The sequence below is a fragment of the Cherax quadricarinatus genome, chromosome 1, assembly GCF_038502225.1.
Source record: "Cherax quadricarinatus isolate ZL_2023a chromosome 1, ASM3850222v1, whole genome shotgun sequence".
NCBI lineage: Eukaryota > Metazoa > Arthropoda > Malacostraca > Decapoda > Parastacidae > Cherax > Cherax quadricarinatus.
In genome coordinates this window covers 49,804,883-49,819,308 of record NC_091292.1, presented here as the reverse complement: position 1 = coordinate 49,819,308, position 14,426 = coordinate 49,804,883, and the positions used below count along the sequence as shown (strand labels likewise).

Here is a 14,426-nt window from a genome sequence, read left to right as displayed (position 1 = left end):
ACCTTTGCATTTTCTAAAATTTCTTAACGTGCTTGACCCAGTGTGGGTTCTAAACTGGTGCTGCATACTCCAATATGGGCCTGACGTACACGGTGTACAGTATCTTGAAAGATTCCTTACTTAGGTATCAGAACGCTAATCTCAGGTTTGCCAAGCGCCCATATACTGCAGCAGTTATCTGGTTGATGTGTGCTTCCGGAGACATACTCGGTGTTATATTCACCCCAAGATCTTTCTCCTTGAGCAAGGTTTGCAGTCTTTGGCCACCTAGCCTATACTCTGTCTGTGGTCTTCTTTGCCCTTCTCCAATCTTCATGACTTTGCATTTGGCAGGGTTAAATTCAAGAAGTCAGTTGCTGGACCAGGTGTCCAGCCTGTCCTGGTCTCTTTGAAGTCCTGCCTGATTCTCATCTGATTTAATTCTCCTCATTAACTTCACATCATCTGCGAAAAGGGACACCTTTGAGTCTATCCCTTCCATCATGTCATTCACATATACCGAAAATAGCACTGGTCCTAGGACAGACCCCTGTGGGACCTTGCTCATCACAGGTGCCCACTGTGATATCTCATCACGTACCATGACTCGTTGCCTCCCTGTCAGGTATTCTCTGATCCATTGCAGTGCCCTTCCCATTATACGTGCCTGATCCTCTAGTTTCTAGTTTGTGTCGAAGGCCTTCTTGCAGTCCAAGAAAATGCAATCAACCCACCCTTCTCTCTTATGTCTTACTTCTGTTACTTTATCATAAAACCCCAGGTTTGTGACACAGGATTTGCCTTCCAAGAATCCGTGCTGGTTGCCGTTTATAATCTTGTTCCATTTGGGGTTCTCCACCACTCTCCTGATAATCTTCTCCTTGTCTTTGCATACTATACAAGTCAGTGACACTGGTCTGTAGTTTAGCGCCTCTTTTCTGTCTCCTTTTTTTAAAAAATGGGAACTACATTTGCCATCTTCCATACCTCAGGTAGTTGCCCAGTTTCGAGGGATATGTTGAAGATTGTGGTTAGTGGCATACACAGCATTTCTGCTTCCTCTCTAAGGACCTGTGGGGAGATGTCCGGTCCCATTGCCCTTGAGGTATCAGGGTCACTTAACAGCTTCTTCACCTCCTCAGTTGTGTGTATGTCATGCAATGCTTGTTGGTGTCCTCCTCTGTCCTGTCTCCCCAGAGTCCTTCCTGTCTCCACTGCAAATATGTGTGTGTGTATAAGAACACTGACTAGCCAAGGACTCGAACCCATATCATGTTGGCCCACCTCGTGGTGAGTGAAAACCACATGTTACTCTAACTGTAGACAGCCTGTACTGTCAGCACAGACAGCCTATGCTGTCTGCCAGCTTAGTTCATATTTCTCGGCATTTAAGTGATCCAATTTTCCGCGCGCTCTCAAAAAAAAATCGAAAAATTATGGAAATTGAGTTATTCATATCGAAAAATAGCTTAACTCTTTGGCAACACAATGGTACAAGAATCAATGTTCTACGACGTTTCTACAATTCAATTCAATTCAATTCAAAATTTATTCTCTTTAAGTATTACAATGCTGAGTTTACAGAATTTGGTTATTGTGTGGTTTACATGTAGTAAAATAATAACTACAGAGTGTACCACTAGAACACCTAGCATTAATATCAGGTAAGGTGACGGCGATATGGGTAGCGCGTCTGCTCACAGCCCATATATTTTTTGGAATTTTTTTCCTTGTTTTTTATCGCTTTTTCTTGCATTATTCTTTCTAATATAATAATTGACTATTTGGCATCATGTAAGAGTACGCGGAGCTTATACGTAGACTTCTAGCCAATCAGGAACCATCTGGGAGCACTCGGCAGTATTCCCGTTCCAGAGAGAGCCAGGACAAGTAACTTCATTATTACGCTTATATCAGCTTATATATCAACACTGGTGATAAACACTCATACTAAACACTGGTGGTCTCTCGTCATAATATGGCGAGAGACCACCATATTTCGATATAAATGAGTTACTCGTCTCCATGTCGTCTTTGAGTAAGAGAAAACGGTGTTTTGAAGAGGATAACTGCATTAGAACATCAGTTTACTAAGAAATACACCGAAATAAACGCGATTTTCGCGATTTTTTTTTTTTTTTTTTTTTTTTGAGACGGTGGGCCGGCCGGCGCTCCAGGCCAATATCTTGGAAGTAACTTATTCACTTATTTCGCTTTACTTCTCCTTTATTAATTAAATGGAATAATATTCACAGAAATTGTAAAATAATGATTTCTCTAATTATTAAAGGTATATTTTTGGAAATATTCCAATTATTTTAGGATTTATGTGGGAGTAAAGGGCAGATATTTTGCAACATTCCAAGAACTAACAAACTTTATTTTTTTGTGAAATAAAGATTAGACATTTAGAGGACATTATACCTTTAGAAATTAGTATTAGCATTGTTCTCTCGGCACCAAGTGTCCAAACAACCTTATGTCGTCCATATAGGGAAAGCAACCTGCAAAAAGGGCATTTTCAGTAAATCAGTCCTTTTTCAGTCTTTTCTCAGTTGTTTGAGGTCTCTTATTGATAAATATTTACAAGAAAGAGAGAAAACACTTCGTCTTGTGTACCAAAACTGGAGGAAATCGGACGGAAAAAAAAATCAATGCATCACAGGCCCCTTAAGTGCTGCCCACTGTAGGCTTACCCAGGTCGGTGGGATGCTGGGCCTATTCGCTCTCACTTCCCGGCCGACCGACTTGAGAGGTGCAAGCACTCCCCTCCAAGGACTGGCTATCGGTCATTTCCTCACATTGCCCGTTGTGTACTCACTCCTACCCAATTAAAGCCAAACTAGTCCAAGGCCGTATCATTGCTACCTATTCTACCTCCGGCACTAAACCGTGGTGACAGCGGAGTCAACGGCATTGTGAGCCTACTCTGGGAGTGGAGGAGTTGACACCAGTCAACACCATCGGTCGACGCCAGTCAACATCATCCATCGTCATCCAACACACCTGCTGGCCTAAAGAGTTATCTGTTACTCCCAGCGTCTTGACGGGGCCTGAGATAGATCTTCGTCCTAGATTTTTCCCACATAATCTGGACATAAGCGTCATGGCGTCATCTCTGGCCTTAGTAGTCAGGTGTTCACCTCATCATCCTCTACAGCCCTTCAAAAGCATTCACATTGCTAAACTCACAAACTAGTATTTAGTCACTTAGCCATAATACCAACTTACCTCATAATTTGTAATATTTTAAATTTAAGATTTAATCTAAGTCTGCCCGAAATGCCTAGCCATGCTAGGTGTTCTAGTGGTACACTCCATAATTATTATTTTGCTATATGTAAGCCACACAATAACCAAATTCTGTAAACTCAGCATTGTAATCCTTATAGAGAATAAACTTTGAATTGAATTGAATTCAACACTCTCCAGCACCCTTCTCCTGCTTCCTTCAGCGTCCCTATGCCCTTCTCAGCTACAAGTAGAGGCGAGGTCATTTTAGTTTTTTGGCTTTGCGATGCTCCACGCGTGACCACAAGGCAGCTCTGGGGTTGGTTTCTACCCTAGTCTGTGTGTACACACCCACCTTCTCCTACAACCTTCTCTGCTACACAACTACGTCCATCTCGCCGTCCATGTGTGTTGTGTTCCTCGCAGTTTCCTCCAAGAAGTTCTACCCGGCTTAACCACGTGGGGACCCAGTTGGCTTAGCCCCTGTGAAAATTTGTCTGGACTGCCTCCAAGTGAGTCGACTACCCTGGCAAACTCTGTTGACACCGAGCTCTGAGGTCGGTACCTCAGCCTCACAAGTGGCTTATAGGACAGATTTTCATAAATGACTGATGTTGCAAGAAATCTTGCCTGCATGCATGTTTAAAGGACTAACTTACTTGGTGATGTAGAATCTATTCTGGTCTTCAACCTCCCTAAGCTTTAGTCCCTCTGGACTTGCCCTCAGAACCACGTGCAACTGAGAGCCTTAATTCCTGCAATATTCAATCATTATTAGTGACCTGCCTGCACCTCAGAAATTCCTATTTCCAAGGAGGGGGGGGGTTAAAACCCTAGAATACTATGCAGAAAGTGACACTAGCTTCTAGGCTGACAAGAGATGCTGGTATGTACTGGGCATGCACTGCCAGCTGCACAAAGGCCTACAGCTCAACTCACTCGCAACTTTCCCCAGACACTGGCCAGGATCCTAAAAAAAAGTGGAGGTCTTGTCTTACTGTATGGGCCTGACGGAGGTCATCTACTGTACATCGAGGTGCCTCCATCAGATTTCCCCAGGTCTAGTATGTGAAGACAAGTGGGGGCGCCGCCTGCTGGTCACGGCACTTGTTGCTACGATGATGTCTAGTCTTAGAAAGAAGCTCTGGCGTCTTTGAGACCCGCGCTTCATCATTCAAACTTGGGCTGCCAGTTCTCCCTAGCTAACATAACCTAATGTTTGCCTACATTCGGCCTATTACTACCTATGTTAAGATCTTAGGTCTACATTATTATCTACAGTTGCCTCAATAATCCTAATATTAGTGTACTAACAGTATAAACTACCTACTTTTTCCCTGAAGGGCAAATCTATCAATTAAGAAGTACCTTCCAACCACCTTCGCCAACCCGGGTGAGTGTGTTTGTGTTTTGAGTGGGTGTAAGGGCCCTTGAACGGTGTGCTTTTCCCCGTTGGGATTTCTTGGACCAAATAAGTTCCAACATCCTCCCACTGGCGAAGGTAGGCACTAAGTCTAAATCAAGTTCACCTTCCATGAGCCCCCACAGTGAACCCTGGACACGAGTGCCATCTGGCCACTCTCGTCGAGCAAACTCTGGTCTAACTTCAACCGTCCAGTTTCCCCTGCATGGACCTCTGGGGGTGTAAACTTGTTGGTTCCGGTGGTCTTAGCACCCTTTCCTTTAGCTTTAACATCCTTGACTGAGTGGCTCCGTACTTTCCCCACCCAGTGGCCCACATGCCCTGGTAGCCTTTCCTCCAACTGATACGAGGTTCCCTGGATTCAATGGCAATCTATCTCCCTCTTTACGTACCCTGTAAAAGTGTTTTCCCAAGGTGGCCAAGTGTTCGTCACTCCCTACCTGGTTCAGCTTCCCTGGCGGTTCATCGTGTATACTGGTACTCATTATCACTGCTCCCCCAGCTATCATGGGGCCAGCTTCTTCTCTCTCTGGTGTGGCAGGGAATTCAGGTTGAATCCTGGCACCTATGATGCATCCTACTGGGGATCTGTATAAACCAATTCCTTCCCTAAACGTCCGTCGTGTAGATAGGAAGTCATCTATCTGATTGGCTCCCACCAGGATACCTACATTTCTGACTGTGTCAGTGGTAATTCCCTGGTCTGCCAGCTTCACGTCAAGGTCTTTCAATCGCTTAGCTGCTGCAGCAAGACCTCTCGCTGTAATTGCCGTGGGTAACGTCTCTACCACAAAGGCTGTAATGTCTCTGCGATGTCCACCTAATTTGACTGTGACATCCACCACATCATAAGATTTGGGTGGCGCCTGGTTTATAGCCCCTCCCAACATCATACTAACTTTCCTTGTGGCCTTCAACTTTAATTTAGCCACCAACTTCTTTGTTATCAAGGATACTTGTGCTCCTGAGTCAAAGAATAATCGGTTTGTATCGGACCTGTGCCCATTCACAACCTTTGCCATGACTGTAGGTAGGGCAGCACCTCCGTGATTCTCACTAGGATTAGAGACTTCACTCCCACTAATCATGCTGGCTACCATTTCAGGCTCAGACTCACTTTCTATCTCTACCTGGGAGATATCCCTAGTAGCCTGGAGTTCCCTTAAATTATTGGGACATAGTGCAGTATGGTGCTTACCTTTGCAACAGACTCGACACTCACTGAGCTGGGTGCCACAGTCTCTCGCAAAGTGTTCCCCACAACACTTGAAGCAGAGTCTCGACTCCTTTAGTCTCTCTTGCCTACTGCTCAGTGTTGTATACTCTGAGCAACTCGTGCTAGCGTGTTCGCCTTCGCAGAACATGCATATTCTGGCATGAGTGCCTCTGAGGTTCTGCTTAGAGGTTCTTACCTTAGACACTTCTTTACCATAGTACACTCCAACGTTAATCGTATGAGCTTTAGACTGATCTCTCGAGATCTTTGAGTAACTGTCTGGGTTTTTATGTGGTGATGGTGGTGACTCTTTTCTTACACCTATACTCAAATGAGAAACGAGATCTCCCAACCCCTCAATAATCTGTTGTATCATGAATCTATTCGTCCGATATTTTAAGCGTCACTCATGCACTGTAGTGCCAGCCAGTTTCCTCTGAATGACCTGACTGATGAACCATTCTGACTTACCCCAATCATGTAAGCCTTTACGACTATTTGTCAAACTCATAACATCGATTCGGAACTTCTCTAGGCTCTGACGGTCATGGCGCCAAGTCTCTAGATCCAACAACCGATAAAGTATAGCTACCTTTATCTCCTCAGTGTTGCCAAACATGCCATTTAATTGGTCTTTGGCATGTTGGCAATTAGTGTCAGTGGTTTGGTAATACCGGACCAAGTCCAAGGCTTTACCCTCGAGCTGTGAACGTAAATACTGTAATATGACGGCATCTGACAAATCGTCTGTCATCTATCTGGGTTTTAAAGTGATCCCAGAAAGCAATGTACTCTGTTAAGGTTCCGTTGAACGTTGGTAAATTCAACTGGGGCAATCTGGGCAACACATTAACAGGCGTGCTGTTGTTCGGGTTCCCTGAAACATTTGCTGCCCCTGCTGTACCGGCCTTCAAAGTCTTTATTAACTGCCTGCAGAGTCTCATCTCTGCTTTACACTCTGCCCTTCGTTCGTCATAGTCCTTCCGTGCTACCTCGACTGTATAGTCAGACTCACCTGTAGCATAGGCCTCTGTCTCATAAATGATAAATGATCTCTCAAAGGCTTTGCTCCAAAGGTTTCAGGCAACTCTCTAGTTCCTCACAGTCTACATCCTGATCTTGCCTGGCCATACGACACTCCTCACATGCTTGGTTCAGGCGTCCCTTATAGGCTCCCATAGACCGCTTTAATTGACTTAGAGCAGAGACAGCTGGTACTTCATCTTCACCTTCCATAGTTGCAGTTTAGTTAAGATCACGGTACTAATTTGTACTTCAATTAGCCCACCCCACAGCAAGAAAGGTATTAGGCAAGAATGAACGAGTCTCAAGGCTTCTCAACAAGCTTAACAACTTCCTTTATTATATTGACTCTACTCTGAATCGAAATGTACACTGTTAGCTCTCAAATCCCAATCGAAATGTGTATCGATGTGAAAGCTTAACCTAGCAATTTCCTGTACAATGCCAGCAAATAATTACAGGACTTAACCTAGTCTCAGGTACAATTCACAAATCCCACATTAAAATGAGTCAAAGACAATGAAAATCACACAATAAAAATGCAGTATACAAATTAAAAAATCACTTGGTTAGCACAAATAAATTCAACAATTCAACTTGTGAAACAGTAAATGAAAAATGTATGTAAACAGCTTGGCCTAACTGTGCCCAGCTTACTCAGTCTAGCATGGATGGTTGGATAAGGTAAATCCTAACCTAACTAGTGTGCTATAGCTTAAACCTGGATTTAGAACTCCCTGTAAATAATAACTAGATTAAATCTGTCCTAGCTACTATAACTGTTGTAAATATTGCACAAGCCTAGCCTAACTGTGGCTACCTTGCAAATCCACTAAGTAATTAACACACAAGTCTCCCACTCTGGATTACTTGTAATCAATGTAAATAATTAAATTCACAAGCTTCTCTAGCCTACCTGGCCTGTCTGTAAATTACTGCAAATAACAACTTCTGTGTATAGTCAGCTTGGCCTAGCCTCTGTGTAACTCTGGGCCTAGGTGTACTAACTTAACCTAACTCTGTTGAACTGGTTCCGAACTGTGGCCTAGCTATGTTAATTTTAACAGAGCTATTCCACATCACGGTTCAAAGGACCATTTCTTGCTCTGATCTGTTTACCCTCTTCGTGACCTGTTTTGTGTTTGAACAATTGACGTCATGACTAAGACACACAGTGGCAGTAAGTCCAGTTCCTGCTGATGCTGGGAATGGTGCCTCAGCCAGCGTGATCATGTGGGAGGGCGAAGCCTCCCTGGCAGTTGGTCAAGTCGTGGCTCAGGTCTCGACCACTAGTGGGTTGGCTAATCGTCCATACCTGACCCTTCTTTTTGATGGTCGTCCGAATAGGTTAGAGCCATGGCTGCAGCCAGTCGAGACGACTGTTAAGGCTCAATATGATAGTCCCTCGGACGCACAGTACATTCATGCTGCTGTTGCAGCAGTGGCTCTCACCCGGGATGATATAGGTTCCTTTGTGCAGCTCGATCACGTTTGTGAAATTCAGTCTTGGGTTGCACTTAAGGAGGAATTTAGGCGCTATTTTTGGCATAGTTGTCAACGCCATTGCCTTGAGATCTTGACCAGCGTCTTGGCCGAATGTCAGTACAGGCACGAAAGCCCCCTGGCTTGCATTTCCCGGTTTGAGCAAGCCGCAAAAGAATTTGCTGATACAATACGTTCCACTAAGTGGGTGACTGGTGACGACAGTATCAAGATTAAAGACATCGTCCCCATGCTAGCTGTAGGCATCATGCGGAGGGATGCCCCCCTAATCTCCAGGGTGCCGTCGATGCGCTAGGACTCGGCCCTGAGCATGCAGTCCTGGGTGCATACGATGCCATTCACGCAATCAAGCCGCCTGCCGAGAAAGGCAAGGTTTGTCGCTTTGTGGACGATCCTAAGCCCGTCCTTCCGGCATCGTCCACAGCAATGCTGCAGGCGCAGCCGGGAGTCACTTTCGCCGCAGCTGTCAGACAGCCGGCCCTCAAAGTTTCCAACCCCAGTTCTACTAACACTTGGTCCCGTAAAAATAGTGCCTCCAGTAACAACAGTTGGTCCCAAACAAAGAAGCCGTCACCAACTTTCTGGACCAGGGAAAAATGTCACCAGCACACACCACATCCAGCATCACCTGCTAAGCGTGTCGTGACTTGTTTCGACTGTGGCAAACACGGGCATTACCGATCCGAATGTTACAAACCTAAGTCCCCATAAGGTAACCATCACCGTCCCCACGCTCAGTATCATGGTAACCGTCACCGTCCCCAGGCTCAATCTTGAGAAGGAGTCTGCATGTACCACAACACTTCCAGTCATACCTCTAATGAGTGTAACAAGCTGCGAAGTATTCTGTCAGCGCAGCGGAGCAAGCACTCACCGCACAATGCACGTGCTAGCAGAAGCCCTTCCACTAGTTCGGGGGACGAGGCGCATCCAAGAAATCAGCTAAAGATATAGTAACCCTGTCGGAGTCACTGTATTCCGTCCCTGTCTGCAATGCGTTCGCCGCCCTGGACAGTGATACGCTTGCTGACAGTGAGGAAACAGAGTGCCCTGACGTTGTTGACAAGACTCGTACCGTACCTTCCAGGTCGAGCCTCGCCAACAAGCGTCGAGCCTCAAGCAGCTGTGACTCCAGGGATTTCGTTGGCCTGTCACGCCTTCACGTTCGGTATGACAACCCGTGTTGACCGCTTGTTGAGTCCACTGTCCACCGTAAGTCTGTCCAGCTTTTCCTAGATACGAGTTCGGTGGTTAATATCGTCCGTTTCATTCTCTTCCGAGACACTGGCCTTCATGCGGCCATGTTGACAGAGCCGTCTGTCATTCAGACCTTGAGAGGAGTCTCAGGTAGTCTGCCGACAGTTCGTGGTCGTACAATGTTAGAATTTGCAATCCGGGGTCACAAGCTGTCCACAAAATTCTTAGTCGTAGATGATACTGTTTTCCCTGGCGACCTGGTTATAGGGTTTAAAACATGGCAGACCTTAGGATCTGCTTAGATCCAGCCAAGTGGAAAGTAGATTTCAACGGAGGGGATGTGCCCTTCTGGGGCGTGCGCTTAGGATCCACTACATGCTACTCTGTCTCAGAGTATGCACAGCGTCTGGAATCGTTGGAAACCGATGGTTTCCATAGCACATTCTCCCCGGGGTCGGTCTGTTGTCCTGATCGACCTCGTAGTAGAGCTCGTTGCCCATCACCTCCTGGCCATCAGCGCTTAGTTACCAGTGAAACCCAGTCTGGGGAAGCCCAGTCTAACCTCTAGCGCTGTTGTAGAGAACAGCAGTTGTCAAGCCACAGTATCCCCGTTGGCAGGCGACTGTCTGACTCGTGTCATGGCATCAGCGAGCAGAGTTACTGCATGTACAAAGTATGACGTCACTTTGTCAACTAACTGGCTCACTCCTGTTATGGTGTACTTGAGCAGAGCTTTTGAAGGAGACCATATGCTGGTTGACAACAACACGTGCCGAGTCAAGGGCCTCTCCCTTGAACCGTCCTTGTGCACAGTGCAACGTGGTAAATTGCAAGTCCTTGTTGTCAGCATGCACAGTCGAGAATTTCCCCTGCAGAAGAATACCTCACTTGTCGATCTTGTCAGATTCCCTCTCCCAGTGAGAGTGGAGGGTGAAGTCTCAGCTGACCTCCTCGTAAGTGCAGTTCTCCAAGCCGAGTCTGCTGCTGACTCTTCCGACACATGGCCAGTGCAGGAAGATGATCTAGCTATGACAGATTAGCCTGAAGAGGTCCCAAAACTTCTCCAGGTTCTCAATCGTGCACGTTTTGCAGTCGGGCTAGATGGTTAGTCGATGGGCTGACCCCACTGATCTCTCACCGTATTCCACTTGACAAAGGTACTAAACCCATTTATGTACCTGCATATTGCCTGCCACATGCGCAAAGAGTCTTCACTGAAGAACTCATTACACGGATGCTCCGTGATGGAGTTATTGAGGATTCCACTTCCCCGTGGAATGTTCCTCTCATTCTGGTCCCCAAGAAAGACAGAACCTGGCTCCCTGTTATCGATTACAGGAAACTGAATGCGTGTACAATCCCAGACCGCATTCTGTTGCCAGTTCTGAACGACCTGTTGCAGAACATTGATGATAATAAGGTCTTTTCAACTATTGATCTTCTTCAAGGGTTCTGGCAGATCCCCCTCGATGATGAGAGTAAAGAGTTGACAGCTTTCTCTACGCCAACTGGTCATTACCAGTTCAGGAGGATGCCTTTTGGCTTGCACGGAAACCCAATCACGTTTAGTCGTTTGATGATGACAATGTTCTGTACCCTCCTAGGTGGCACGCTCATGGTCTACCTAGATGATCTCATAATCATATCGCAAGATGTCCCGACACATCACATCTCGAGAAACTTGACAGGGTATTGGACAAGCTAGCTCAGGCAAACCTTAAGGTAAAGCTCGCCAAATGTCATTTCCTCCGGAAGAAAATAAAATTTCTGGGACACGTAGTGACTCAGAATGGCATAAAGACGGACTCCCCAGCCCCATGACAGCGGAAGCAGTCCGGTCCTTCATAGGTTCTACCGCACCTTTATCGCAGGTTTCTCCACCATTGCTGCTCCCCTGACATGCTTACTCAAGGATGCCCCTTTTGAGTGGACTTGTGATTAAGAACAAGCTCTCGTCACTCTCAAGAACAAGCTAACATCAGCCCCAACCCTTAGATTCCCTGATTTCACCAAGGCATTTACCTTGACGACTGATGCCAGCAAAGTTGGCATCGGTGCAGTCTTGTCACAGGAATCTAATGGTAAGCAACAGCCTATTGCCTGTGCTAGCCATGTCCTTACTAAAGCGGAAGTCAATTATTCAGTGACAGAGCTAGAAGCTTTAGCCATTGTATAGGCCTTGAGTCATTTTCGGGATATCATCTACCATTATCCTATCAAGATTTACACAGATCATCTACTTTTATTGGCCCTTTTTGCTATTAAGAACCTCTCGGGAAAGCATGCTCGGTGGTCGCTCACGTTCAATGACTACAACCCTGAAATTTGCTATGTCCCAGGTAAGCAAAATGTTGTAGCTGATGCCCTGTCGAGGCATATAGCATTCGTGACTGTCGACACCTCGTTCTCTGTTGAGGATCTTGAGAGAGCCCAACGGCAGGACCCTGTGTGGTCTCCAGTCCTTCGTTTCCTGACCAAGGAGGACGTTGACTTACAGGTCAAGTCTCCCGTTCCACTGAAGGATTTGGTGGTCAACCAAGGAGTACTGTGCCGTGTTGCACAGCTAGTGGACCCCGGCACAACCCTATACCAACTAGTGATACCCGAGTCCATGATACCAGCTACTCTTAGGTTGATTCATGATGTACCAGGTGTAGCGCACCCTGGGAAGGACCGCAGTTTCAAACAGGCACAAATGAAATATTTCTGGCCTAAGATGGCAGCGGACATTGCCAAGCATGTACACCAGTGTGTTGTTTGCCTACAGCACAAGGGTACCGTTACAGGTCCTAACCCCATTCTAAAGTATCCCATTACAAAGGAGCCCTGGGAGAGAACTTCTGTCGACCTGTTGACGAACTTCTCGACCTCGGAGAAGGGAAATAAGCACCTGCTTGTAATGGTAGATAACTTGATGTGGTACAGTGAATGTTGCGGCCCCCTACCAAACTAGTGGTTAAATAGTTAACCTGCCGGCCGGCAGTACCACTGGGTACGTCATCAAACCCAATGTGGGGACTGCTGAGCCGGCCTTAGAAGCAGTATGTACCTGAACACCTCACGGTACGCATCTAAGCAGTAGGTACCTGAACACCTAATCGTACACATCTACTGGCAGTAGAGTATTCTACTGGCTTCTACTGGCGTTAGAGGAAGCGCTCACCGCAGCTCACTGAGTCTGTTGACCTCAGTTACTTGACGGCCGCATTCAGTGAGCTTGCAGCATGGTGTTTGGCAAGCAGGATTAACCGAACCTACTTGCGGTGTGTCAATTGGTCTTGAAGGCGGTAGATAGTACTCATCAGACCATCTTACGGTGTACTTCTACCGGCCTTAGAGAGTATTTACAGGACTACTGGTGATGTCTGCGGACTCACCGCCTACGCTGGTCAACTGTGGGCCGGAGTCATCTAATGCTGTTTCAGTGGGACATTACATGAAGAAAGGGTTGGAGTGTTACACTGAACTGGGCTAGGACCGTAGTGTGACACTTAGGGAAGTATGATGGAGTGGAACACTGAGATATGCTACAGGACCGTAGTGGAACACTGAGAAGAAAAGGGTGTTGTGTGACACTGAAGATGGTCAGGTTGTAGTGTACATTGAATAGTATCATGTGACTGGCCTCGAGAAAGATGCTGTGGGTGATAGTGTGCAACGCAGAGACAAGGGTGTCAAGAGTGACACAGTAGAGATATTGTGTATGACGCAGAGAAAAGGGTGTCGTGTGACACGGAGAGTAGGCGTGTCGTGTGACACAGAGAAAAGGGTGTCTAGTGGACATGGTTGAGCAGGAGCATCATTACACGGAAGAAAGGGTGTCAAGTGACACAGTCGAGAGGGAGCATCACAACACACCATGGATAAGTGTTGTGAGAGACAAGGAGCATCATAAGGAGTTGATTGTAATTTATTATTGTAAATGTTACGTATAATTTATTATTTTAGCATAGATATATACAGTGGACCCCCGGTTAACGATATTTTTTCACTCCAGAAGTAAGTTCAGGTGCCAGTACTGACCGAATTTGTTCCCATAAGGAATATTGTGAAGTAGATTAGTCCATTTCAGACCCCCAAACATACACGTACAAACGCACTTACATAAATACACCTACATAATTGGTCGCATTTGGAGGTAATCGTTATGCGGGGGTCCACTGTATATAGTGACACAGTAGTGTCAAGAGAGTTGTACCCTGCATAGGGTCACGAATTATTATTTATTATTTTAGACCTCTTCAAGGGGGGCTCCTTGGCGTGGTGAAGAGCCTCTTGGTCTGAGGAATTAGACCTGTCGGTCTACTTCCTCAGACCGAACCTAATTACCCCCCAATCCCCTGTTCCCTATCCCATCCTCCCCTTTTTCCTTTCCTCCTCCTCCTCCCCACCCCTCCCTTTTGCCCTTCCTTTTCGGCTTTTTTTTTTTTTTTTTTCCACAGGCACGCTAGTTCCTAGGTAAGGGAAAGGGTACCGGGGTCCATCCCATTCCGTTGAGGTTCTTGGTGGTGGCGTAGTTTGCCGTGGAATCTGGATTGCCTGGGGATGTCCTGATCCCTCTCCGGCATGCCAGAGGGTGGCTTTGGGTGTCTCTCAGGCGACGGGTGTATCTCTGGAAGCCACCTTTCGGATTCCGGGGGTGGTGGCCAAAGGAGGTATGCTTTGTGGCGGATTTCCCTCCCCCCTCTCTTTTGTCCACCGAGGTAGCTTGGCAGATGTGAGGTTGCTATCCCAGATAGCTGGTTTACTGGCATGATGGGTAGGGTATGGCACGGGTTCCATGCTGCATCTGCGCTACTTGCGGTGCTGAGGTCCTCTTGGGTGCGGAGGGAGATTTCTGGCCCTTTCATTCCT

At 46.5% G+C, this 14,426-nt stretch overlaps 1 protein-coding gene across 3 annotated transcripts in view; it reads right to left on the bottom strand.

Annotated features, from left to right (window-relative positions):
• The window catches only part of LOC128685475 (putative neural-cadherin 2), a 221,203-nt gene that overhangs the window by 49,108 nt on the left and 157,669 nt on the right, over positions 1 to 14,426 (bottom strand). The window contains exon 10 of one of the 3 annotated variants that reach the window (XR_011391651.1): positions 3,870 to 3,965. The exons of the other annotated variants lie outside the window; for them this stretch is intronic. The gene's annotated coding sequence lies outside the window, so the exon portion shown is untranslated. The remainder of the gene's footprint in view (positions 1 to 3,869; positions 3,966 to 14,426) is intronic. 3 annotated transcript variants of the gene reach the window in all.